The sequence below is a fragment of the Panicum hallii genome, chromosome 6 (genome assembly GCF_002211085.1).
Source record: "Panicum hallii strain FIL2 chromosome 6, PHallii_v3.1, whole genome shotgun sequence".
Taxonomy (NCBI): Eukaryota; Viridiplantae; Streptophyta; class Magnoliopsida; order Poales; family Poaceae; genus Panicum; species Panicum hallii.
In genome coordinates, this window is record NC_038047.1 from 14,112,500 (window position 1) to 14,140,367 (window position 27,868).

At 46.8% G+C, this 27,868-nt stretch overlaps 1 pseudogene; it reads left to right on the forward strand.

Annotated features, from left to right (window-relative positions):
• Nucleotides 1-23,083: 23,083 nt before the first annotated feature.
• LOC112898141 overlaps nt 23,084-27,868 on the forward strand; it is a 98,565-nt pseudogene continuing 93,780 nt past the window's right edge.

A 27,868-nucleotide genomic window follows, 5' to 3' on the forward strand; every position in this document is an offset into this window, starting at 1 on the left:
GGCAGCAAAAGAAGCCTTGCTCGAGTCCGCACAGGGTATAGTCAAGAGAGCGAACTTTGATTCAATAATATGAAGCCAGGCATCAGCATCCAAAGGTTCTTCAGCTTTACTGAAGAATGGAGGTTGAGTGCTAAGGAAGTCCTGATAGCTGGCCACTGGAGGGGGAAGGTCATCACGACCTCCTCGGAACTGTTAGCGTTGCTGGTTTTGCTGTGCTTGTACCAGCAGATTGAGAAGCTCCGTTTGCCGTGCCATCACCTCGGCTAGGTTGGGAGGTGGCGGTGGCGGTTGTTGAGAACCACTGGCTTGTTTTGCCCGGAAACCTTCCGGGGTTCCACGCGTGGCTCCCAGCATAGAAGACTGACTGCTAGAAGAAGAATGGTGGGGACTAAGAACAGGGTCTTCATGCTCAGAATCGAGTTCTGAGACTCCTTCAATCTCCTCTGGATCTTCTTCTTCGGCCACAGGTACGGCAGGTGCAATGGGAGGGATCGGTGGCTGCTGCAGTTCTTCAAGTTGAGCCTGAGCATCATCAACCGCAAGTATCAGATCATGGTGTGACACTCAGGTAATTAGCATGGTCACGTCCTAAAGCTTTGATGTGTTTTTATGTGCAAAGTTTAGCAAAAGGTGTGCCTAATATGTGCAAGGTTATGGAAAAAGTGATGTTTATGTAATTAATTTTAACTAGAGGTCCTTTTATGCAAAATGGGTGGAAATAGAGGGAGAAGTTTAAAAGTAAAAGGGTTGTTTTGCAAAAAGTGATATCTGTGGTTAAATTGTAAAAATATGTGAAATTACCCTTGGGTATATATGCAAAAGTATTTTTATCCATAGGACTTACATAAAATGTGAAATTATTACTAAGTCTATTTTATCTCCAAAACTAATGCTCAAATGCAGATGACCCTTAAAGAGAAGTTGTAGAGTTTGAAAAACCATGCACTTTTGCTTTTTGGACTATCTTCATTTGAGCACTGGTTTACAAGTTGCAAGTCCTTTTTAGTGAGGTCCCTGCTTTTCTCTGAATTTGCAAGTCAGTCCCTGGTTCAATTCATACCCTTTCTTCCTCCTGGCACCACTGTCTCCTCTGCTCTGCTTCTGGTTTCTCCTACCGCCGGCGCAGTACCTGGAATTTGGCCGCCGTCGGCCACCTCCTGTGCCTCCCTTGCCACGCGTTGCCGTCCCATCTCCTCACCGCTCTAGCCCCCTTGTGCTGGTGTCCCGCCCGAGCGCCACGTCTTCTGCTGGCTGCCAGCACTGCACGCTGGAGCTCCTGCCGCCGCCGCATTTCTTCCGCAAGCACACCTTATCCCTCCCTCTCTTTGGCTCAATAGCACTAGTAGCTTCCCCTCGTTTCATTTGCCCCGATAGTTTGCTTGCCCAGCTTGCTCCGAGCCCCTTCCACCTCCGCCGCCCAACCCATCTCTCCGGTGAGCTTCGGGTCACCGTGGGCCGCCACATCCAAGCCACCACCGCCCGCACTGAGCCCTCCAGAAGTTTCCCCGGTACCCACCGGTGCTTTCCAGCCCCCGGCCGCCTCTCGATTCCGGCCGAGGAACCACCTCGACCAGCGCCACCCGCCACCGTCTTCTGCCCACCGTGGGCCGGCTATCCCAGTCACCTTCACGCCCTTAGGACCCTACGGCCGGCTTCTCCGTGCTCCAGTGAAGCTCCCCGACCTATTCCACACCGCCTCCGACCACTGGTCCTTTACTCCCGCCGTTCACCTTCATCGCCGGCCGCCTGCCTCCGCCGAGCTGCCACTGCTAGTCGCCCTTACTTCAATTCCAAGTGTCCCCAGGTGCGTGAAGGGTCGTTGACGCTTCCCCTCCCCTTTGATTCCACCGCCGGTGATCGCTGTCGACCGTGCACGCCAGTCAAACCTCGCTACCCCCTGTGTTGGACCGGTAGGGAGCTCGGGTTAGAAGGAGCAAAAGCCCAGGGGGCTATTTGCAAACCGTAAGACTCAGGGGAATAGTAGTGTTAAGGACCTGTGTGCAAGGGTATTTGTTATTTCATGTGAGAGCATGTTCTGCCTTGCCAAAATCGTAATAATTCACAGAAAAATCCAAAAATGGCAAAACTAATTTTGTTAGAAACTAGATTTCAAATTCTATAACTTTTGTTTATAAAGTTTAATATGAAACTAAATACTTTTGCATCTATTTAAATTTAAGGTTAACGAGTAATTAGTATCTAATTTCCACATGTATGCTTTGTTGCTTATGAATTTTAGCATGCAACTTCTATAAAATACGAGTAATCTTGCATTAAAATTTCAAACCTAGATTTATTGTGTAGCTTAACTTCTTTTAAATTTGGGCAATTCAAGTTTGGAACTTTGACTAAGCATGTTTTATAAGCCTAATTAAATAAGATCTGTTGGTCTTTCTCTAAGGTGTTAATGATTAGTGTACGACTAATTTCTCGAACTTCATAATCCTTGTAACCTAAAGTATTGAATTTAAATTAGAATTCAAATTCAAATTTCAAATGGTCTAGTTCTGCTTGCAACAAACTTAGTACTAAAGTACGACTCACTTATGAAGAGTCATTCAAACCTAAACCTCTTTATTTTATGAATTCTTGTGTGTTAATTGGATGAGTTATAATATTTGAAATGTGAAATTTTAAATTTAAATTCACCTTATTTAATTTATTTCATCTCATATAGAATCAACGACACTCGACGACGGGGACTACGAATTGGTCTTAGGACAAGATCAAGGCTTTCCAGAAGATCCAGCGCAAGTCGTCGAGGGACTGACTGAAGCCCCGAACCCAAGTTCGGAAGCCTTTGACACTCTCACCCCTAACTCCACTCAAGAAGGCAAGCCCCGGACATATCCCACTACTTTATTTACACTGCAATCTATGTCTATCTATATTATATCTTGCATTAAGTCTAGGAATTGAAGTGAAACCCTAGATGCATGAATCCTAGGAATCCAATGCAATGCTCCCGAGTCCTTATCGGATAGTTGCTCCGCTAATAGGACCGGTAGAAGTCGAGTGATTTCCTGTCACTCGCGCGACATAGGAGTTGCATGTTTACGTTCCTGCAACCACTATAAGGATGACAGACAGGGTCATGTGCTGTATCATGACCTGGAAGTTTACCCTGTCTGTTTCGTTAAAAGTTGATAAGGTCGATATGTGTGGTAGTGGTGGCTAAGCTTTTGAAAGTACTAGCCACATGCCGCGAAATATGGTAAGCGGTAAGCCTAGTACCCGAGTGGCCCGGCGAATGGACATGTCTCCACCACTCGACTTTTATTTTATGTTTACACGCACCGACGTGTGGGAGTACGTTCTGCATGGCAGACAGGAATACGGGTTTTGTAGTCGCGCTACAGACGTATGTCCTGTACACATTGGGTGTGCGTACGGTCCTGCAGTCGCTTGTGGTGGCCCTGATCCATAACCCGGAATATGAGGGAAACGGTTGCTTCGGAACGCCCTGTTGGTATTCCGAGCGTGTGTGTTAGGTTTACCTTGCAAGGTTGAATCTCGATTCAGGAATCGTCCGCCTCTCACGATGCATGAGACTGCTTATCCCTTCTGCCACATTGAGTAAAAAGTGTAAATGTTGATGAGATAATCTTGGTGGATAATAATATCTATCATGCTTGTTTAGTATAGATGCTAACCTAGAATGGCTAATCAAGCTAGAATCTGAAAGCTAAAACTTGAAAGTAAGTTATACTCTTAGTCGCTTTTCAGCTGAAAATAAACCCAGAGCCTCTACAATGCTTGCATAAGTCTAGTTACGGGCTGAAGTATACCCAACCCCGGGTAAGCCTTGCTGAGTATTAGAATACTCAGCCTTGCCAATATCTGTTTCAGGTATGACCTTCAAAAATCCCACGGACAACCTTGTGTGACCAACGTCCGTTCCTTTTGGCTGGTCCGTGGAGTGGGACCCGTCCCCGGCCGGCACTGACCCTCCGGAGTGACACCAGGCCCTAGGCTAAGCTTGGTGTTCGCCTTCGCGACGTGTGTAGTCGTGTAAAAACTTTTTCTTCCGCTGTGAGTTTGGACAAGCTGTTATGCTTGTCAGTTGAACATGGTTTGTATAAGTTTACTTATCTTTGAACTCGGGTTGTAATAATGTATGTATGACTGTAACTTAAAAGTTGATGAGCTATTCTGTGATGTGAACTCGCCTTCGTGCGAGGTAAACCTGCTTCGATCCTGCTGAACCGTGGTTGCATCGGGCGGAGACCCGACAGACCAAAGGATTGTTCCGTTTGAAGTGCGTTAAAGCTGATTGCAGTTGTACGGCGATCAATAGCGCACTTGAGCCGGAATAATTCGAGCGGTTCTGCCACAGCTGGTATCAGAGCTGTAGGTTTACCTTTACATCCGGAAAAGCCTTTAAAAAGTGTTTTCTGGATAAAAGTTTGCCAACAAATGAGTTTACAAAATACGTTGGATCCGTTAAGGTTGTGCTTAGAACGTAAAGCCCTAAGGGTTTATATGGGAAGAATATCAGGTGGCAATTAGAGTATATATATATAAATCTGACTTGCAGCACTACTTTCCGTCAAAACTTAAATTCCTGCACAATCCAATTTTACTTCCTGTAACGACATCTACGAACGGAGGTAAGAAGGTAAGGATCCTCAGCCAACTGAGGGAGCTTGGCCTTCCCGTCGGTGATGCGAACCGAACGCTGTTTCTCAAGCAGTGGCCTACTTGAGATGCTGCCAATATACCAACTTAGGTTGATTATATTGGGAGTATGTGGTTCGGCGCAGGGTATGGCGATCGCTGTTCATACCCCCGCATTTTGCGGTACCCCCCGTGAATACGTTGTTTCGATGACGTATGTTAACGTTGTCTGTACGGCGGTAATTGTACAGATGCTGTTTCTATAGTGAACAGTAATGTTTGGGGACGCTTTCATGTCGTGCTGCCATGAAAGGTTCAGGAGATATATATATATATATATATATATATGTGTGTGTGTGTGTGTGTGTGTGTGTATTCTTCTGCAGGTACACTGACCACGTTTACGCTCTTAGGATGCGTAGGGTTTATCGGTTAGTTATATATAGTGAGAGACGTATGGTTATGCCACCGGAATTAACCACGTAAGTCCGAGGATACTCGGCAGTTGTTTTGGTTGTGAGGACGAGTAGTGCGTGCATACATCATCTGTTAACAAAAGGATTTTCATATATGAAGGATATGTTGTTTGCCTTAGGAATGGGCTAATAGAGTTTTTAATGATAGTTTTAGGTTGGGTATCTTAGATGAAATCTTAGTTTTCTATCTGATTTTCAGTCCTTGCTGTTATCAGAATTGGTTATCTTACTCTGTTTATCTTGTACTCTCTTAACAAGATAAAAAGTTTCACCATTCGCATTCTGGTCGCAGATGGCAGCACCTACTAATGTCTTCTGGGATCCGGAAGGGCATCTCCACACCAATGCCCTTCATTGGGAGGGTTTTCCCCGCTTACTTTGGGAGTCTTTGCAGACCTTCCACTATACAGAACCTCCTCAGTATGATGCCGTCGAACATTTGGAAGAAGGAATCCATAGAGCTCATGTTAGGATGACTATCCCTCAGCATCCTTTCCGTTCACGATGGCAGCCTATTGAGATCAGCATGATAGGCTACCGAATTGTGGATACTATCGAAGCAGCAGCTCTAGAAGCCATTTATGCCTTTTGCAGTCAACCCCCAAGGAAGTTGTAGGACAACCCATTGGTTTGTTTGCTACAACAGATCCTGGTGAAGCAGAGCGGGGCCTCGGGACAATTCTTGAGAGTCATAGACTGGAAGGTCCACCAGAAGAAGTACTGCAAGGGATGAGGCGTTTCACGGGCGTGCAGTACCACTATCATATGTTGCTCCGCCGTGAGATAGGCCATCTGATTAATGCTGCGCGGAGTCTCCACGGGGAAGCTGCCAGACACATCACCCAGGTGGACCAACTCCGAGCTGTGGTAATCGAGAAGGATGGGATTATTGCTACTCAAAACGAGACCATCCACCATCGGGAGGATCAAATTAATGAAAGTGACCATATAATCACTCAGCGGGATACTGTTATCGAATTTCTACAGACGCAAGTCCAAGATCTGATCCTTGCGGTGGATGACGCGCAAGCTCAGATTGAGGAATTACAGCAGCCCCCGATTCCTCCTGTTGCACTTGCAGCCCTTGAAGCTGAAGAGGAAGACCCAGAGGAGATGGAAGGGGTCTCCGAACTTGATTCTGAGCACGGGGATCCTGTCGTTAGTCCCTACCATTCCTCTTCCGGAAGTCAGTCATCAGTAGGAAATTTTGATGACTTTTAGTTGTGGCTGAGAGGGTGATGGATTAGATGTAATTAGTGTATAAGATGTAACATAAGTAGTGTGTAGATTATTTAGTTATAAAGCCACTTGTTGTATGTGTGGCATGTATTTATTTTTTTAGGCAAAAGTTTGTAATAGTTTGAGTGTGTTGGTGTAAGATGTAAGGATATCAGTATCTGAATAGTACTCCAAATCCTGGGTTTTAGTTATCCTGTTCAATATCTGTGCATCTGATATAAGTGGATGGAATGGAGCATATGCATTACATTTTCGATTGGTAATTGCATATTATCTGAAACTGGAATAAGATTATGGTTGATAATGGATGTCTCCTTTATTTCAGATGGTTGGAGCTACCCGAGGAACCCCGGAAGGATTCCGGGTAGGACAACCTGGTAGTTCTCAACAACCACCACCGCCACCTCCAAACCTGGCCAAGGTTATGGCCCGGCAGACTGAGCTTCTTAATCAACTTGTGCAAGCTCAAATGGGACATTTCCAACAGCAACCTCGAGGCCGAGGTGAACCCTTGTCGGCCAGTTACCAGGACTTTCTCAGCACTGAGCCGCCATTATTCCATAAGGCCGATGAACCTTTGGACGCAGATGCTTGGCTTCGAACTATCGAATCCAAGTTTGCTTTATTGCCAGCCCCATGTTCAGATGAGAACAAGGTGCTCTTTGCAGCCCAGCAACTTCGGGGTACTGCTCGTCTTTGGTGGGATCAGTTTCATGTTATGCAACCCGCCGATCACGTCGTCACTTGGGACGAGTTTCAAACAGCGTTCCGAGCACATCACATACCAGCAGGACTCATTGAGCGGAAGCTCAATGAATTTTTGAGCTTGACCCAAGGTACCCGCACTGTTACACAGTATGCACAGATTTTCAATCACCTGTGCCAGTATGCGGGATCTCATGCGGACACTGATGCCTGCAAATGTGATCGCTTTCGCCGAGGCCTAAACACCAAACTTAAAGAATGGCTGAATTTGGTGAAGGCTGAAAATTTTAATGAGTTGGTCAATATGGCCATTACTCAAGAGGATTGCATTGCCGCCCACAGAGCGGAAAAGAAACGGAAGGCACCTACAGGACCTGCAACTTCACAGCCGCCACGGTATCGGTTGGTTCCGAGCAACGCCCCTCGAGCTTCGCCTCGAGGCAATTTACCTGGCAGATGGGTAGCTCGACCTCCCCAACAGGCCCAATTCAACCGACCACCGCTGCCGCAAAATCAACAACCACCACGGCAAGGTCTGCGGCCGAGCTTTCCGCCAGCTACTCCAAGAAACAACAATTATCGTTGTTTCAATTGCGGAAGCCCATCCCACTTCATCAAGGATTGCCCTCAACCTAGAAAATCTTTCCAAGGGCAAACATCTAATTCGAACAACAAAGGCAAGGGCAAGAGGCAAGTGGTGCAGGTCCGTCAAGGGCGGGTGAATCTTACTACGCTCTCCGAACTTCCTGAGGGGACACCAATAATGACGGGTACATTTTCTATCAACCATCATCCCGTTATTGTTCTTTTTGATACTGGTGCCACCCATAGCTTTGTTAGTGCAAAGTTCAGGACAAAAATAGGTTTGGAATCTTATCCTATTAGTGGGGTATATATGATCACAACGCCTGGTGGTAGAATCTCCTCAAATCAAGTTTGTAGAAGCGTACCAATTCAAATGGGTCAAAACTTAATAAGGACAGATTTACTGTTATTGGATCTAGAACGAATGGATGTTCTTTTAGGTATGAATTGGATGACCCAGCATCATGTGTCTCTAGACATCTCTTCCCGAATTGTTGAGATAGATTCATCCGAGTATGAACCTACCGTTCTTTATCTTCCATACCAACAGCACCTTAACCCTTGCACTTATGCTACAACCGGGATCAAACTAAAGGATATCCCTGTTGTCTGTGAGTATTCAGATGTCTTTCCAGATGATTTGCCTGGAATGCCTCCAGATAGAGATATCGAGTTTATCATAGAACTCCAACCTGGTACGGCCCCTATCTCTAAGAGACCTTACCGTATGCCTCCGAATGAATTGGCCGAGTTAAAAACCCAACTCCAAGATCTCTTAGACAAAGGTTTCATTCGTCCAAGTGCATCACCCTGGGGTTGTCCAGCCTTATTTGTGAAAAAGAAAGACAATAGCTTAAGGCTGTGTGTCGATTACCGTCCTCTCAATGCGGAGACCATCAAAAATAAGTATCCTCTACCCCGCATTGATATTCTCTTTGATCAGTTAGTTGGAGCCAAGGTGTTTTCGAAAATAGATCTTCGTTCCGGCTATCATCAAATTAAGATTCGGCCTAGCGATATTCCCAAAACAGCTTTCTCTACCAGATATGGTCTATATAAGTATCTGGTTATGTCGTTTGGTCTCACCAATGCCCCAGCATATTTCATGTACCTTATGAACTCTGTCTTCATGCAAGAACTCGACAAATTTGTCGTAGTTTTTATTGATGACATCTTGATCTACTCTAAAAACTCAGAAGATCATGCCCAACATCTCCATGTCATCCTTCAACGATTAAGAGACCACCACTTGTACGCCAAATTCTCAAAATGTGAGTTTTGGTTGGATACAGTCAAATTTCTGGGCCATACCATCTCTGGTGACGGAATATCCGTCGATCCCAGTAAAGTACAAGAAGTGATGGATTGGAAACCCCCGACCTCCGTCCATCAAATTCGTAGTTTTCTCGGTCTAGCTGGCTATTATCATCGTTTCATTCCTGACTTCTCCAGAATAGCCAAACCTATGACCGAACTACTAAAGAAAGGTGTGAAATTCTCCTGGGATCAAAAATGCGAAGATGCATTTCATATTCTCAGAAATCATCTTACGACTGCACCAGTCTTAGCTCAACCAGATGTCTCAAAACCTTTTGACATCTACTGTGATGCATCGGGAACTGGACTTGGTTGTGTACTTATGCAAGACAACCGAGTAATTGCATATGCATCACGAGCACTTAGGGTTCATGAACAGAATTACCCCACCCATGATCTCAAACTTGCAGCTGTTATTCATGCCCTAAAGATTTGGAGACACCATCTGATGGGTACGAAATGTCATATTTACACTGATCATAAAAGCCTCAAGTATATCTTTACCCAGGCAGATTTGAATATGAGGCAAAGACGCTGGCTAGAACTTATCAAAGATTATGATTTAGAAGTCCATTATCATCCAGGCAAGGCCAATGTTGTCGCAGATGCCCTTAGTCGCAAAGCACATTGTTCTTGCCTATCCATTGAAGCATTCGACGAAACTCTCTGTTGGGAAATGAGTAAGCTCAACTTAGAGATCATTTCCCAAGGTGACTTAAACCATCTTTCGGTTGAAGCCACACTTAGAGATGGCATTGTTCTAGCGCAACAGCGTAATAAAGGGGTCAGAATCATTAAACAGAAGGTAATGCAAGGAGAAGTGAAGTATAAATGCTTCCGAGTTGATTCTAAAGGAGTTTTATGGTTCAACGAACGTATTGTTGTACCCAAGGACCATAGGCTCTGCAGGCAAATAATGGACGAGGCCCACTTGTCCAAATTCTCTATACATCCTGGCAGTACGAAGATGTATCAGGATCTGAAACAGAACTTTTAGTGGACTCGTATGAGATGAGAGATTGCCAAATATGTGTCGGAATGTGATATCTGCCAAAGAGTCAAAGCCAGTCATTTGAAGACTGCTGGTATCCTTCAACCTTTACCCATTCCCTTGTGGAAATGGGAGGATATCAGTATGGACTTTATTGTTGGCCTGCCCAACACTTCTCGATGGCATTACTCTATTTGGGTAATCGTTGATCGATTAACCAAGGCTGCACATTTTCTTCCCGTGCATACTACATATAATGCCAAAAGGTATGCCGAGATTTACCTGGATCAAATTGTTCGACTTCATGGAGTACCTAAAACAATTATTTCTGATCGTGGAGCACAATTTGTTGCTCGATTCTGGGAGCAGCTTCATGATGCTCTTGGGACTAAATTAATTCGAAGCTCTGCCTATCATCCTCAGACAGATGGGCAAACTGAGCGAATAAACCAGATTCTGGAAGACATGCTCAGAGCTTGTGTACTACAATTTGACAAAAATTGGGATAAATACTTGTCACTGGTAGAATTTTCTTATAATAATAGCTATCAGACAAGTATTAAAATGGCCCTATTTGAAGCATTATACGGCCGCCGATGCCGAACTCCTTTGAGTTGGTCACAAACCGGCGAGCGTAAAATTTTTGGACCCGACTTAGTTATGGAAGCACAGGATAAAGTCAGGCTTATCCAGAACAATCTAAAGGCCGCCCAATCTCGACAGAAAAGCTACGCGGATATACGAAGAAAACCATTGCAGTTTCAAATCGGAGACTTCGTATATCTTCGCGTATCTCCTACCCGAGGTGTTCAAAGATTCGGTGTAAAAGGAAAACTTGCTCCTCGATACATCGGGCCCTTTGAGATTCTTGAAATCTGTGGACCTGTAGCTTATCGTCTCCAACTTCCTCCTCAATTAGCGGCCATCCATAACATCTTTCATGTATCCCAACTTAAAAAGTGCGTTAAAATCCCCACCGAAGTCATCAATTCTCAAGCTATCGAAATCAAACCAGATCTGACTTATACAGAGCATCCCATCAGAATCCTCGACACGAAAGAAAGGAGCACCAGAAGAGAAACTATCAGAATGTACAAAATCCAGTGGAGCCATCATACAGAAGAAGAAGCGACATGGGAAACCGAATCTTATCCTCAGCATAACTTTCCCAACTTCTTCCAAACCAACCTCCAAGCTTGATTCTTCCATTCCTTTCCATTCCGGAATCTCGGGACAAGATTATTTTTAGGGGGGAAGGCTGTGACACTCAGGTAATTAGCATGGTCATATCCTAAAGCTTTGATGTGTTTTTATGTGCAAAGTTTAGCAAAAGGTGTGCCTAATATGTGCAAGGTTATGGAAAAAGTGATGTTTATGTAATTAATTTTAACTAGAGGTCCTTTTATAAAAAATGGGTGGAAATAGAGGGAGAAGTTTAAAAGTAAAAGGGTTGTTTTGCAAAAAGTGATATCTGTGGTTAAATTGTAAAAATATGTGAAATTACCCTTGGGTATATATGCAAAAGTATTTTTATCCATAGGACTTACATAAAATGTGAAATTATTACTAAGTCTATTTTATCTCCAAAACTAATGCTCAAATGCAGATAGAGTTTGAAAAACCATGCACTTTTGCTTTTTGGACCATCTTCATTTGAGCACTGGTTTACAAGTTGCAAGTCCTTTTCAGTGAGGTCCCTGCTTTTCTCTGAATTTGCAAGTCAGTCCCTGGTTCAGTTCATACCCTTTCTTCCTCCTGGCGCCACTGTCTCCTCTGCTCTGCTTCTGGTTTCTCCTACCGCCGGCGCAGTACCTGGAATTTGGCCGCCGTCGGCCACCTCCTGTGCCTCCCTTGCCACGCGTTGCCGTCCCATCTCCTCACCGCTCTAGCCCCCTTGTGCTGGTGTCCCGCTCGAGCGCCACGTCTTCTGCTGGCTGCCAGCACTGCACGCCGGAGCTCCTGCCGCCGCCGCATTTCTTCCGCAAGCAAGCCTTATCCCTCCCTCTCTTTGGCTCAATAGCACCAGTAGCTTCCCCTCGTTTCATTTGCCCCGATAGTTTGCTTGCCCAGCTTGCTCCGAGCCCCTTCCACCTCCGCCGCCCAACCCATCTCTCCGGTGAGCTTCGGGTCACCGTGGGCCGCCACATCCAAGCCACCACCGCCCGCACTGAGCCCTCCAGAAGTTTCCCCGGTACCCACCGGTGCTTTCCAGCCCCCGGCCGCCTCTCGATTCCGGCCGAGGAACCACCTCGACCAGCGCCGCCCGCCACCGTCTTCTGCCCACCGTGGGCCGGCTATCCCAGTCACCTTCGCGCCCTTAGCACCCTACGGCCGGCTTCTCCGTGCTCCAGTGAAGCTCCCCGACCTATTCCACACCGCCTCCGACCACTGGACCTTTACTCCCGCCGTTCACCTTCGTCGCTGGCCGCCTGCCTCCGCCGAGCTGCCACTGCTAGTCGCCCTTACTTCAATTCCAAGTGTCCCCAGGTGCGTGAAGGGTCGTTGACGCTTCCCCTCCAGTTTGATTCCACCGCCGGTGATCGCCGTCGACCATGCACGCCGGTCAAACCTCGCTACCCCCTGTGTTGGACCGGCAGGGAGCTCGGGTTAGAAGGAGCAAAAGCCCAGGGGGCTATTTGCAAACCGTAAGACTCAGGGGAATAGTAGTGTTAAGGACCTGTGTGCAAGGGTATTTGTTATTTCATGTGAGAGCATGCTCTGCCTTGCCAAAATCGTAATAATTCACAGAAAAATCCAAAAATGGCAAAACTAATTTTGTTAGAAACTAGATTTCAAATTCTATAACTTTTGTTTATAAAGTTTAATATGAAACTAAATACTTTTGCATCTATTTTAAATTTAAGGTTAACGAGTAATTAGTACCTAATTTCCACATGTATGCTTTGTTGCTTATGAATTTTAGCATGCAACTTCTATAAAATACGAGTAATCTTGCATTAAAATTTCAAACCTAGATTTATTGTGTAGCTTAACTTCTTTTAAATTTGGGCAATTCAAGTTTGGAACTTTGACTAAGCATGTTTTATAAGCCTAATTAAATAAGATCTGTTGGTCATTCTCTAAGGTGTTAATGATTAGTGTACGACTAATTTCTCGAACTTCATAATCCTTGTAACCTAAAGTCTTGAATTAAAATTAGAATTCAAATTCAAATTTCAAATGGTCTAGTTCTGCTTGCAACAAACTTAGTACTAAAGTACGACTCACTTATGAAGAGTCATTCAAACCTAAACCTCTTTATTTTATGAATTCTTGTGTGTTAATTGGATGAGTTATAATATTTGAAATGTGAAATTTTAAATTTAAATTCACCTTATTTAATTTATTTCATCTCATATAGAATCAACGACACTTGACGACGGGGACTACGAATTGGTCTTAGGACAAGATCAAGGCTTTCCAGAAGATCCAGCGCAAGTCATCGAGGGACTGACTGAAGCCCCGAACCCAAGTTCGGAAGCCTTTGACACTCTCACCCCTAACTCCACTCAAGAAGGCAAGCCCCGGACATATCCCACTACTTTATTTACACTGCAATCTATGTCTATCTATATTATATCTTGCATTAAGTCTAGGAATTGAAGTGAAACCCTAGATGCATGAATCCTAGGAATCCAATGCAATGCTCCCGAGTCCTTATCGGATAGTTGCTCCGCTAATAGGACCGGTAGAAGTCGAGTGATTTCCTGTCACTCGCGCGACATAGGAGTTGCATGTTTACATTCCTGCAACCACTATAAGGATGACAGACAGGGTCATGTGCTGTATCATGACCTGAAAGTTTACCCTGTCTGTTTCGTTAAAAGTTGATAAGGTCGATATGTGTGGTAGTGGTGGCTAAGCTTTTGAAAGTACTAGCCACATGCCGCGAAATATGGTAAGCGGTAAGCCTAGTACCCGAGTGGCCCGGCAAATGGACATGTCTCCACCACTCGACTTTTATTTTATGTTTACACGCACCGACGTGTGGGAGTACGTTCTGCATGGCAGACAAGAATACGGGTTTTGTAGTCGCGCTACAGACGTATGTCCTGTACACATTGGGTGTGCGTACGGTCCTGCAGTCGCTTGTGGTGGCCCTGATCCATAACCCGAAATATGAGGGAAACGGTTGCTTCGGAACGCCCTGTTGGTATTCCGAGCGTGTGTGTTAGGTTTACCTTGCAAGGTTGAATCTCGATTCAGGAATCGTCCGCCTCTCACGATGCATGAGACTGCTTATCCCTTCTGCCACATTGAGTAAAAAGTGTAAATGTTGATGAGATAATCTTGGTGGATAATAATATCTATCATGCTTGTTTAGTATAGATGCTAACCTAGAATGGCTAATCAAGCTAGAATCTGAAAGCTAAAACTTGAAAGTAAGTTATACTCTTAGTCGCTTTTCAGCTGAAAATAAACCCAGAGCCTCTACAATGCTTGCATAAGTCTAGTTACGGGCTGAAGTATACCCAACCCCGGGTAAGCCTTGCTGAGTATTAGAATACTCAGCCTTGCCAATATCTGTTTCAGGTATGACCTTCGAAAATCCCACGGACAACCTTGTGTGACCAACATCCGTTCCTTTTGGCTGGTCCGTGGAGTGGGACCCATCCCCGGCCGGCACTGACCCTCCGGAGTGACACTAGGCCCTGGGCTAAGCTTGGTGTTCGCCTTCGCGACGTGTGTAGTCGCGTAAAAACTTTTTCTTCCGCTGTGAGTTTGGACAAGCTGTTATGCTTGTCAGTTGAACATGGTTTGTATAAGTTTACTTATCTTTGAACTCGGGTTGTAATAATGTATGTATGACTGTAACTTAAAAGTTGATGAGCTATTCTGTGATGTGAACTCGCCTTCGTGCGAGGTAAACCTGCTTCGATCCTGCTGAACCGTGGTTGCATCGGGCGGAGACCCGACAGACCAAAGGATTGTTCCGTTTGAAGTGCGTTAAAGCTGATTGCAGTTGTACGGCGATCAATAGCGCACTTGAGCCGGAATAATTCGAGCGGTTCTGCCACACATGGATTTGTGCCTGTAGGAATTCAATAATAGTATCACGCTAAGTGATTATGTGATCACTCTCATTGATCTGATCTTCACGGTGATGGATGGTTTCATCCTGTGCTGCAATAATCTCATCCTTCTGAGTCACTAGAGCTTGAAGTTGATCCACTTGAGTATTTTGTCTATCAGCCTCTCTGTAGTGACTTCGGGCGACATAGATCACTCAACCCAATTCACAACGTAGAAACAGATGATAATGGTATTGCACATTCATAAATCGCATCATTCCCTGGAGTGCTTCTTCTGGTGGACCATCCAATCTATGACTCTCAGGGATGATTCTGAGATTCCATTCGTGCTCATCGGGACTTGTCGTTGAAAATAACCCGATGGGCTTTCCAGCAACTTCTTTCGGATGCTGAGTGCAAAAATGATAGATTGCTTCTAATGCCGCTCCTTCAATGGTATCCACTATTCGATAACCTGTCACATCAATTTCAATGGGTGGCCATTGCGAGCGAAAAGGATGCTGTGGAATAGTCATTCTGACATGAGCTCTGTGAACTCCATCCTCCAAAAACTCGATAGCATCATATTGGGGAGGTTCTGTATAGTGAAAAGACTGTAAGGATTTCCCAGAGTAAACGGGGAAAACCTTCCCAATGAAGGGCATTGGTATGAAGATGCCCTTCCGGATCCCAAAAGACATTAGGAGGATCTGCCATCTGCAATCAAGAATGCAAATGGTGAGATGTACTTACCTTGTTAGAAAGTCACAAGGTAGATGGAAGATACGATTGGTACTAACAACCGCAAGATCTATAATCTGGATATAAACTTAAGATTTTTGACCAACACTACCACAAGAACCCCATTAACCCATATTAAAGATAAACAACATACTACTCATCCTTATCCAACTGAAACATATAGTGCATTCTTTCATTTGTCAAGGAATTATGCATGCACGTACTATTCGTCCTCTCAACCAAAAACAACTGCCGAATATCTTCGCACTTACGCAATTAATTTCGGTGGCATAACACATACGTCTCTCCCTAATAACTAGCCGATAAATCCTATTCGTCCTAACCTCTTAATCGTGGTTAGCATACCTGCAAAAGATCACAATATATATATATATCCAATGAACCTTTCATGCCAGCATGTCATGAAAGCGTCCCCATTCATTACTGCTCACTATAGAAACAGCATCTGTACAATTACCGCCGTACAGACAACGTTAACATACGTCGTCGAAACAACGTATTCACGGGGGTACCGCAAAATGCGGGGGTATGAACAGCGATCGCCATACCCTGCGCCGAACCTTATACTCCCAATGTAGTCAACCTAAGTTGGTACATTGGCAGCATCTCAAGTAGGCCACTGCTTGAGAAACAGCGTTCGGTTCGCATCACCGACAGGAAGGCCAAGCTCCCTCAGTTGGCTGAGGATCCTTACCTCCTTACCTTACCATCGAAGGTGTCGTTACAGAAGGTAACATTGAGTTGTGCATGAATTTAAGTTTTGACAGAAAAGTAATGCTGGAAGTTAGATTTATATATATAGTATAGCCACCTCTATTTTCCCTTAAACATCACCCTAGGGCTTTACGTACTAAGCACAACCTTAACGAATCCCACATTCTTTTGCAAAATACCTTGTTGAGCAAATTTTATACCAAAAGTATTTTTAAGGCACTTCACATCTCCAAGGTACGCTTGTTAGCTCTGATACCAGCTGTGGCAGAACCAACTTGAATTACACCGGCTCAAGTACGTGAGTCCCCTTTTGCGGGCTTCGACGTGCTTCAAACGGTATAATCCTTTGGCCTGTCGGGTAACGTCCCGATAAACCACCGAAAGCAGGATCAAACAAGGTACCCCGCACGAAGGCGAGTTCAGAGATACAAAGGCCGTCACATTTTACACCATAGGCAGATATATTACATGAGTGTTTAAAAGTAACATAATCTTCCCGACCGGGAAATTATTACAAACTGACATAAGTTTTAGGTCAAACAGCGGAATTTAAAGTACGGTATTACACACATCGTTAGTGCAGATGCCATGCTCGCCCTTGCATGACATTACTCGGAAGAGTCTACGTTGGCCGGGGACGGGTCCCACTCCACGGACCAACCATCAGGTAGAGAATAGGGCCACGGTACAGGCAGAACTGGGTCAGCAGGAGGATTACCTGGACAAAAGTTACAAGGCAAGGCTGAGTATTCTAATACTCAGCAAGGCTTACCCGGTGATGGTATACATAGCCATATAACTAGACTGATGAAGACTTGTACTAGACATGGGTTCATTTCTCAGCAGAAAAGCAACTAAGAGTGGATCCTTATTTTCAATTTTTAGCTTTGAAGTTCTAATTGAATATTCTTTCTAGGTGAGCACCTAATCTATACAAGCATGGTATAATCTTTGATCAACCATCATTTTAATAATAACAATATGATTGCTCTTGTTACTCAATGTGACAAAGGGATCAAGCAGTCTCAACCATCGTGAGAAGTGGACGATTCTGAATCGAATTTAACCTTGCAAGGTAAACCTAACTCACGCGCTTGGAACACCAAAGGGTCATTCCGAAGCAACCGTTTACCTTTCATTCCGACTTGTGGATCAGATCCACCACAAGCGACTGCAGGATCATACGCACTTCCAAAGTGCAGGACGTACGTCTGTAGCGCGACTACAAAACCCGTACTCCTGGTTGCTCTTGCAACACGTATTCCCACACGTCGAACAGAAGTAACCATAAGAAGCAAGACGAGTGGTGGGAGGTATGTCCACTCCTCGGGCCGATTGTCTACTAGGCTTACCGCTTACCATATTTCACGGTATGTGGTTAGTACTTTCAAACGCTTAACCCCGATCACCACACGCTGCGACCTTATCAAATTCAACAACACAGACGGGGTATCACCTCAACCATGATACCTCATAAAACTCCCGTCCGTCATCCTTATAGTGATAACAGGAATGTAAACATTACAACTCCTATATCGCGCGAGTGACAGGAAATCACCCGACTTTTACCGGTCCTATTAGCATAGCAGCTAGTCGGACTCAGGTGCTAATATTCAATACATTGGTTCCTAGGAAAATGCAACTAGGGTTTTTCATACAATTCCTAAGAACTTAATGCAGATATAGATATAAATAACATAGGTTGCAGTGTAATGAAGTAGGGTTTATGTCCGGGGCTTGCCTTCTTGTGTAGGGTTGGGGGTAGTAGGACCGAGGTCTTCCGAACCTTGGTTCGGAGCTTCAGTTAGATTCTCGACGGTGTCTCCGGGATCTACAGGAGTTTCCTCGGCTTGATCCGTGATCAGCTCGTAGTCACCGTCGACGAGAGTAAACGGTTCTACATGATATGCAAAAATATTATATTAGGGAATGCACACTCTTTTATTTAGTTCATATCAAAAACTATACTTCAAAGAGGGTAACATTCAAGAATTGCCAAACAAAGAAAAAGTTTAGTCCAAACTTATATTTTATGCCTAACCTTTGACTACATTATTGAATTAACTAAAATCAAGCATTAAAATATAGTTTAGGGTTAAATTTAAATTTAAGTTTGAATTTAAACTTCGAGTAAAGAATGTCATATGGTTTTGAACACCTAAGTATAGATCATTTGCATACTTAATAATTCATGACTAAAAGATCTAATTAGTTAAGTTTCAAAGGGTATACTTAGCTAATTTTATCTCAAAATAATTTGGAATGGTTAAATTATAACATAAATTTAGATTTGGAAATTTTTCATTACTTCATACATCATCTATAAAAATTGCATATCAAAATCACAAACAACAAGGTTAACATGTAGGAAATAAGGACATTATACTCCCTTGTTTCAAATTTGAAATGGATTCAAAAATATTTGGTTTCATATCAAACTCTTTTAACAAAAGTTATAGAGTTTATAATCTAGTTTCCAACAAAATAGGTTTTGCCAATTTTAGAATTTTCTACGATTTGTTATGCATTTTACAAGACAGTTAAAGTATCACATGAAATAATAGGCACTTAGGGGGGAGTCTTCGTAACTTTGCACTGGGACCCCTGGAACAAAGAATTTAATCACGAAAGGGTCCTTGTCCGGCCATGGCGACGGCCGGCCAGTTGGCTTCGACGGCGTTCTCGCCGGCGGCGAGCATCCCGGCCAAGAGGACGGGCAAAACACCATCCACAGAACCTAGGGAGTGCACACAAAGAAGGAGTGCTGGACGGGCAGCAGTAGAACAGAGCGGACGACGGGAGGGGGCGGCGGCCGTGGCGAAGCTCCGGTGTTCCCGGTGGAGGGCCGGTGAACACGCACACGTAAAACGCGCATGAGCATCAGTGGATCATCAGGAAGCAGTTTGTATACCTGGAGGAGCCGGAGATCGGGTGGAGAGAGCTGTCGACAACAGGATCGAGCTCGGGCGGCTCCGGTGAGTGGCGGCTCGGTGTGAGGGAAATTCCGACGGAGGGGAGTTGGAAGCTGGGTTGGGTCGGGTCGAGGAGCTAGAGAAGGGAATGGGGAAGCTACCGGTCAAATGAATTTGAGCGGGGCGGCGTGGTTGGGAGGAATTCCGGTGGGAAAGGTGCGGTGGCGGTTCGGTGCTGGTAGTCGCAGGGAAGAAGGAAGGGGGAGAAAACCACAGGAAGAAGGAAGGGGGAGAAAACCACAGGAAGAAGGAGCTCAGCTTGATCTTATAGGGCAAGCGCAACTCCACTGATGGAAGAGAGAGGGAAGGGAGGAGAGGGTGGTCACGGGTTGAGCCCACGGTGGCGAGCGGCGAGGTGGCGGCCGTGGCGCTCGCGGGAGGGGACACCGGGGAGGGACTACGACGGCGGCCAGAGGTAGGGTGGCACGTGGGGGAGAGCAGCAGGAGCTGAACGGCGGTGAGGCAGGGCCGGGCAGGGCAGGGGAGATGGTCTGTACCGGCGATAGAGGTGAAGCGGGGAGGGGAGCAGAGGGGGTGCAAAGGAAGAAGAAGGGGAAAAGAAACCAGGGACTATTTTGCAAAACTTTGAAAGCTCAGGGGTCTATTTGTAAACTAAAAATTCTCACTGATCTAAGGACCAAATGAGAAAGGTCCCAAAATGAAAGTTGTAGAGTTTTTCAAGCTCTACAAACTTGCTTTAGGACTTAAATTCAAAAACTCAAAGTTTGCAGCTTAACTTGTTAAATTTTGAACAAGGTAACATTTAAATTACCCCTATCCTTACCAAGCAAGGTTTTAATTTAATTTTTGACATATTTGCAAACCTTCATAGAATGTAATGATGAAAAAAACTTTTACAAATAGGTCCTCAGGTAAATATGGAAGTTACTTTTATTTCACAACTACTTTGCATAAAGGACCTTAGGGTTTATGTTTATTTACAAGTAGGTTCCTACTCATATTTAAGGGTTTATTTTCCTTTTAGCACCTAATACTATATTTCCTTTGGGGTTTCAAAGCTACTTTTCAAACCACACATTTTGCACTTAAAAACCTATATAGCATAGAAATCACAAATATACCCCTAGCCCTTTGTACTTCCCATATCAATATGTCTATTTCATACTAGAGTTTAATATTTATTCCCTTATTACCTGGATGTCACAGCGTATCGGAAAGAGAAGCCGCGAAGCGAAGGCAATGGTCGGGCGTGATGAGCTCGGAGGAGATGTCAGTGTTTAACCGGCTGCCCACCGAGGGATATACCCAAGGTGGTAAGTTTTGGGTGAGGAGACGCCGAGATCAGGAACTCGAAGGTGCAAGGAACACAAGACTTAGACAGGTTCGGGCCGCACGGAGTGTAACACCCTACATCCTGTATAGTTTGTATTGCCTTTGGTGTAGAATGATCTAATGATGTTCTGTTTTTTAGGGGGGTCCCTGACCTCCCTTATATATCCGAGTGGTCAGAGTTACAAAGATGCTAACCAACCTCCGTCGAGGGATCAAACCAGAGCATATCTCGAGTAGATCCTCTCCGTGTTGGTTAGCTCTATCTCCTATTTAAACGGAATAAATAAGAGATAAAGGAAATGAATAAGAGATAATACGGGCTTAATCTCTTAGACCACATAATGTGCCCAGCCCGGTAGCCCCGGGTCTGATAAGCCCCCGAGCTCTTCGTAGCTGAGTACCGCAGGCCTATCGAGTACTTTCAAAGCAGTCTTCGACTTCTTCTGAAGCTTCGTCTTGAAGTCCTTCTTCGAGTACTTGTTTGGCTGCGTTGAAGCTATGAGGTGCTCATACCCCGAATTTTTGTTATGGTGTGTGATTTAAAAATCGCACTCCATATGGAGTAGCCCCCGAGCCTTAGGTTGAATCGGAGAATCAGGCTGAGGGTCCCATTTGTCTGTAATCCTACTTATCCTTCAAAAGATTTGAAAAAATAAGTAGTCGATGCCACGTACCCCGCAGCCCCTGAGCCTTGAATCCAAATCCCATGAAATTTGGAGATAAGGATCCGACAACCGTGGCATGCAGGCTAAAAAATGACAAATTGCAAAATTACCAAAATGATGGTACAGATGATGGGTATTGGATTATTAATTCAAAAAACCCCTTTTTTCGGGCTAACAAACCCTGAAAGAATGATTAATCGAATATTCAATCCAAATAATCCACCAAACGACGCCTCAGATTCAGAATATTCACGGAGGTGACTCCTGAACTTCGGAACAGTAACTTTTCCCCACCTCGCTGATTATTTAATCCCGCGAGAACGGTAGGAAAAAACCACGCTTTCAATCCGCATTCCGCCAAAAGTCACCAAAATCCCCAATCTGAGCCAACCGCCGCCGTCATCCCCCCAAGGAGATCGTCCCGCTCCAAACTCCCCGCCACTCTCCCCGCAGCCCCCGAGCGTCTCGTGGCCAGCGAATCGGAGATGGCGCCAAAAAAGGCGGAGATCGAAGGGAAGAAGACGGAGGAGGCGCAGTATTCAACCGCGGAGTGGTCACACAGTAAGTGCTCCCTCAACCACCTTAAGAGCCTAGTTTCCGAGGGGTCGCTGCAAGAGAAAACCCTTGTCAACTGGCGCCCCTCTTACCGCGAACCTTTTCCCATGGAAAATGTTGACGAAATCGTCACATTTCTTCATTTTGCCGAACGGGGATTGGCCCTCCCCTCTTGTTCCTTCTTCCGAGGCCTTCTGTATTACTACGGGCTTGAGCTCCACCATCTCAACCCAAATTCTATATGCCACATTTCAATTTTCATCTATTACTGCGAGGCTTTTCTCGGAATCGAACCCCACTGGGATCTTTTCCGCTTTCTCTTCCGTATCAAACCACAGCCCACCTCCAAGAACCTTTCCGTTGTGGGGGGCGCCGGCATCCAACTACATCAGCAGGCCGGCGACAAATATCTCACATACAAATTCCCCTCCAACCTTCCTGGATGGAAAAACCACTGGTTTTACATCGAAAACCATGCTCCTCATCTGCCGACGAAGTCGAACAGACCACCTGTAATTAGTGGGGAATGGAACCTGGAGCCCTCCGGCGGGGAAATGGACCAGGTCAAAGAGCTGCTGGATGTCATTGAGGCGCAGAAGAAGAAGGGAGTGACCGGTGCCTCCGTTATGTTCGCATTTTACAAACGCCGCGTCCAACCCATCTAGCAGTGCCATCGCCTGGGATTCGAGTACACAGGCCCTGCTGATCCTTCTCGCATGTGCGCAGAGGATTTGCCAGATGAAGTCGTGCTGTAGCGAGTTCAGCGGGTGCTGCTAGACGTGGATGCCGTGCCATACGTGCCCACATTGTTTTCCGCCCGGAATCCACCCAAACCAGTGAGTATTCGACTTCTTTTGCTTTAGATAACCGCCTTTGCTTCGTTGCATGACCGAAGAACTCTCTGCAGGGACACACGGAGCTGTATCGCAGCTACCCGCCATGATCGGACGTCCCCCGACCGGACCACCTCCTCCCCTCTGCCGCCGTTGAAGCCAAGAGGGGAGGAGGCTGCGAGTGCTGTGAGTACTTCGACTTCATTAGTGCTGCGAGTGCTGCCGACCTCCAGCTGACGCCGACTTCGGCTGCCCCAGCCCCCGAGTCCTTGACCCGGGAAGAATCACCGAGTGCTGGGCCAGCCATCACTGCGTCAGCCCCCGAGGCACTGGCCCTCGAGGGGTCGATGCCTACGGAGCTAGCCCCCGGGGCCGACATCGCACTGCCCGACCTGCCGCCTCCCGAGCTCCAACAAGTCAAGGCCGGGGCCGGTGGTGAGAAACAGGTCGAGGCCCCTGGCGCCGCTCCAACAGATGGCGCAGGTGAGTGTCTGACCGCCCCGGCTAGCTGCCGGGATCCGCATGATGTGTGCTGAGAACACTTGTGGTTGCAGGTGCCCAGCGTCTGATTACTGAAGAAACCGTGAGAACTTCCGGGGGACCCGATGAGCTGCTGCTGACCGGGTCGGGTAGTCAGGAAGCCGTTGCCACAGACCTGACAGACGACCTGCTACTGACGGATGACAATGTCGATATCCTCAAGAAGGCGCATGACTTGACCATGGTAAAACCTGAGAGCGTTTTCGGTCAGTGGCTAAGTCGAGTTGCTAATCTGGCTTTGTCCTTTTTATGCAGAGTATGGTCGCCCACTCCCGGAAGCAGGCGGAGGAGTTGAAGACCCTTGCCCGCGACCGTATGGAACTCGAGGCCCTGACGATGCGCCTTGACGACGAGAAGACGGAGAATGTACATCTTGAGAAAGTCAACGCCGAGCTCCAGCAACAACTCGAGGAACAGAAGAAGGAGCTCGAGGCGCATAAGGAGCGGCTCAGGGCGCAAAAGAAGGCGCACCAAGGTAAACCATTGCTTCCCTCGAGTTTTTTGCTCTGTATGACTCACCCTGGGTTCTGAAAAGCTTTCCACCATAGAGCTTAGGAGAAATTTAATCAGTAAAGAAGAGCTACTTACTGACATGAAGAACCTGCTGTATCACCATACAGATGACGTCGAGAGGCTGCAGAAGGTGATCGGCGACACTGAGCAACAGTTTGTCGACAGCCTTTAGCGAATCAAGACGCTGGACGAGGAACTCGAGAGCATCAGGGGGGCCGCCCGGGAGCTGGTGGACATGGTGGTCCCACCAGAAGAAGGCGAAGCGAACCCCCGGCCCCTGCTAGAGTGTCTCCGTGAGGCCCCGAAGAAGGTGATGAGGTTCCTTTCCGAGGCGCCTATCACGTGTGTCAATAATGCCCTCGCAATCGTGAAGTCCTTCCTGCCGAGCGCGAAGCTGGAGATATTTTCTCAAGGCATGGCAGCGGACTGCACCGAGGAGCAATTCGACAAATACCTCCTAGAGGCCCAACCTGTATCAGAACACATAGTTCAAAGTGTAATGCAGGATTAGGGTACTAAAAACAAGTATCCATTTCCTTGTATATATGGCTTCTTTTGATGTTTCTAGTTGTGTGTGTGCCTTAGCTGAATTGGGATCCAGGCTTACAAGGCTCGAGTAGTAGGCGCTTCCCTAGGTGCAACGACTCGAAGGGTAGCTAATACTCATCTAACAGATTAGCCACAACTCGAACGAGCGGGTCTAAACTTGTTAGGCAAGAACGCGAGCATCGTCGCGGGATTGCCGTGCGTAGGGCAGAAAAATAAGACTACCCCGAGTGCGGCGACCGGCGTGTAGTCGAAGGTCGCTCCTGCTGTGAGCGTGCTCCGTAAGCTAGGTAAGACCCAGACGGACGGATCGAGCTTGCAAGGAGCAGGTGCGGGCGGTGCCGCGAGCTGGCCATTCTTTTTGGCGGATACAAGACTGTTCTGAGTGCAGCCACTCAGGATGTAGTCGAGATAGCTCTTTTATGCGAGCCTTTTCTAGCGTACTGCTATTAAGCTAGTCGAGCGGATCGGCTGTGTTGGAGAAGATGCGACTGCTATCGCGTGCGACCATCCGGGGTTGCAGCGAGACTCGATATGCAGAGGAGTTAGCCGGAGCCGATGGTTCCGTCAGGAACGGGAGTCGAAGGGGGATGATCGTGGCCATAGCCCCCGTATCAGTCACGACAAGAAGTCGATTTATACATGTATGTGTTTGCACATGACCCTAGCCATCGTGTAAGTAAGAAGGCATGTATAAACCGGGTTGTGTGGCTCATAGCCTCCAAATTGACACGGGGAGAAAAGATCTTCTAAGCCCCCGGGGATTTTGCGATCACCGGGCCCTGACTTAAGGGTAGAACTTGCGCAGGTTCTGGACGTTCCAGGAGTTCGGGATCTCGCGACCCTCAGGGGATTGTAGTCGATAAGACCCTGGCCTTGTGACCTGCTTGACGACGAACGGGCCCTCCCACCTTGAATTGAGCTTGTGTAGGCCAGACTCGTCCTGAATACGACGCAAGACCAAGTGACCAACACCGAATGACTGCTCCCAGACGTTGCGATCATGGTATCGCCAGATCCCCTGTAGGTACCGAGCTGACTGAACAAGAGCGGTGCAGTGAGCTTCTTCCACAGAATCGAGCTCTAACTGCCGCGCCTCATCCGCCTCGCCTTCATTGTACATTTCGACCCTTGGAGACTTCCACATGATATCGGCTGGTAGAATAGCTTCGGATCCATATACGAGGAAGAAAGGTGTTTGTCCTGTGGCTTTGGACGGCTGAGTCCGAAGCCCCCAGACGACATGTGGCAGCTCATGCACCCATTTGCCTCCCTTCTTGCTATTTTCATCATAAAGTCTCTTCTTGAGGCCGTCAATGATCAGGCCGTTCGCCCTTTCGACTTGTCCGTTGGCCCTTGGGTGTGCAACCGAGACATATTTAACTTCGATGCAAGCATTCTCGCAGAACTCCCAGAACTGGTTTGCCGTGAAGTTTGACCCCAAGTCTATGACGATGGAGTTGGGGAAGCCGAAACGATGTAGAATATCGGAGATGAAGTCGACGACCCGATCCGGCATGAGCTTGGCTATCGGCTTGTACTCGATCCACTTAGTAAACTTGTCGATGGCCACCAGAGCATGGGTAAAACTGCCTGGCGCCGTCGTGAAGGGCCCGATCATGTCAAGACTCCAACAGGCAAAAGGCCAGGATGGCGGTATGGTGATGAGGCTGTGAGCTGGAACATGCGTCTGTTTGCCGAAGAATTGACAATTTTGGCACCTGCGCACGAGATCCTCTGCGTCGGTCACTGCGGTGGGCCACCAGAAACCGGCTCTGTATGCTTTCCCCACCAGCGTTCTTGAAGCTGCATGGTTGCCGCAGACGCCATCGTGGATCTCCCGCAGTATGCCGTAACCATCTTCCTTTGTGACGCACTTCATGAGGACTCCTGACCGAGCGCCTCGCCGATAGAGATTACCGTCGACCAGGACGAAACCCTTGCTTCTTCGTAAGATGCGAGCTGCTTCTGCGCTCCTGGCGTCAATTCCGGCTGGTAATCGTTGATCTTGAATGAAGTCGATAAAAACCCCTCGCCAGTCCTCTTCCAGCACCATAACCTCTCGATCAGGTTGTTGGGGACCCGCGTCGATGGCTACCGGCGGAGAAGACTTGATGGATGGCTGTTTGAGCTCCTGGACGAAGACTCCCGATGGGACCTGGGCACGCGTGGACCCCAGTCTGGACAGGGTGTCCGCACCAACATTGTGCTCCCACAACACATGATGAACCTCCAGGCCGGAGAATTTGCTTTCTAATTTGCGCACTTCCTGTACGTAAGCATCCATTGTCTCCTTGTTGCAATCCCATTCCTTGTTGACCAGTTGAACGACAAGAAGAGAGTCGCCGTATGCAAGTAGTCGCTTGATCCCTAGTGATATCGCCAAACGAAGCCCGTGAAGCAAAGCTTCATACTCGGCTTCATTGTTGGATACCGCCCACAGGATCTGAAGGACATATTTCAACTGTTCACCTTGCGGAGAAATAAGTAGAACACCAGTGCCGCCGCCATCGAGCTTGAGGGACCCATCAAAGTACATGGTCCAGTGCTCTGGCTTGTCCCCTGGGGTTGGGACTTGATTCTCCCTCCATTCAGCCATGAAGTCGACCAGAGCCTGTGACTTGATTGCAGTGCGTGGCTTGAAGTCTATTGACAAAGCCCCCAGCTCCACTGCCCACTTGGATATGCGCCCCGTGGCATCTTGGTTATGAAGGATATCCACCAGCGGGAAGTCCGTGATCACGGTGATCTTGTACTCGTCGAAGTAATGGCGTAGCTTCCTCGATGTGATCAAGATTGCATACAAAAACTTTTGAACGTCAGGATACCGTACCTTGGATTTGGAGAGGACTTCGCTGATGAAATAGATAGGCCTCTGCACTCCAAACACATGGCCTTCTTCGCCTCGCTCGACTACAATAGCACTGCTGATAACATGAGTTGTTGCCGCGATGTAAAGTAGTAGATCCTCCCCTGGCAACGGTGCTGTAAGGATTGGAGGTGACTGCAGATGATGTTTCAGATCCTGCAGGGCCTGCTCAGCCTCCTCCGACCATTGGAACTTATCCTGGCGTTTCAGAAGCTTGAAGAAGGGTAGTCCTCTTTCCCCGAGCCGGGAGATGAACCTGTTCAGAGCCGCCATACAACCTGTTAACTTTTGCACATCCTTGATTGTGGCTGGAGCCTCCATATCATTGATGGCCATGATCTTTACAGGGTTGGCTTCAATGCGCCGATTGCTGACAATGAACCCGAGCAACTTTCCTGAAGGTACTCCAAAGACGCACTTGGTGGGATTGAGTTTCCACCGAAATCTGCGCAGACTGCTAAATGTTTCTTCCAAATCTGCGATCAAGTTATCGGAATCCCTGGTCTTAATGACCACGTCATCCACATAGGCCTCAACATTCCAGTGCAGCTGATCCACGAAACACATCTGGATCGCACGCTGGTATGTTGCGCCTGCGTTTTTCAACCCGAAGGACATTGTTTTGTAGGCGTAAGTCCCATACGGGGTGATGAAAGCAGTCTTG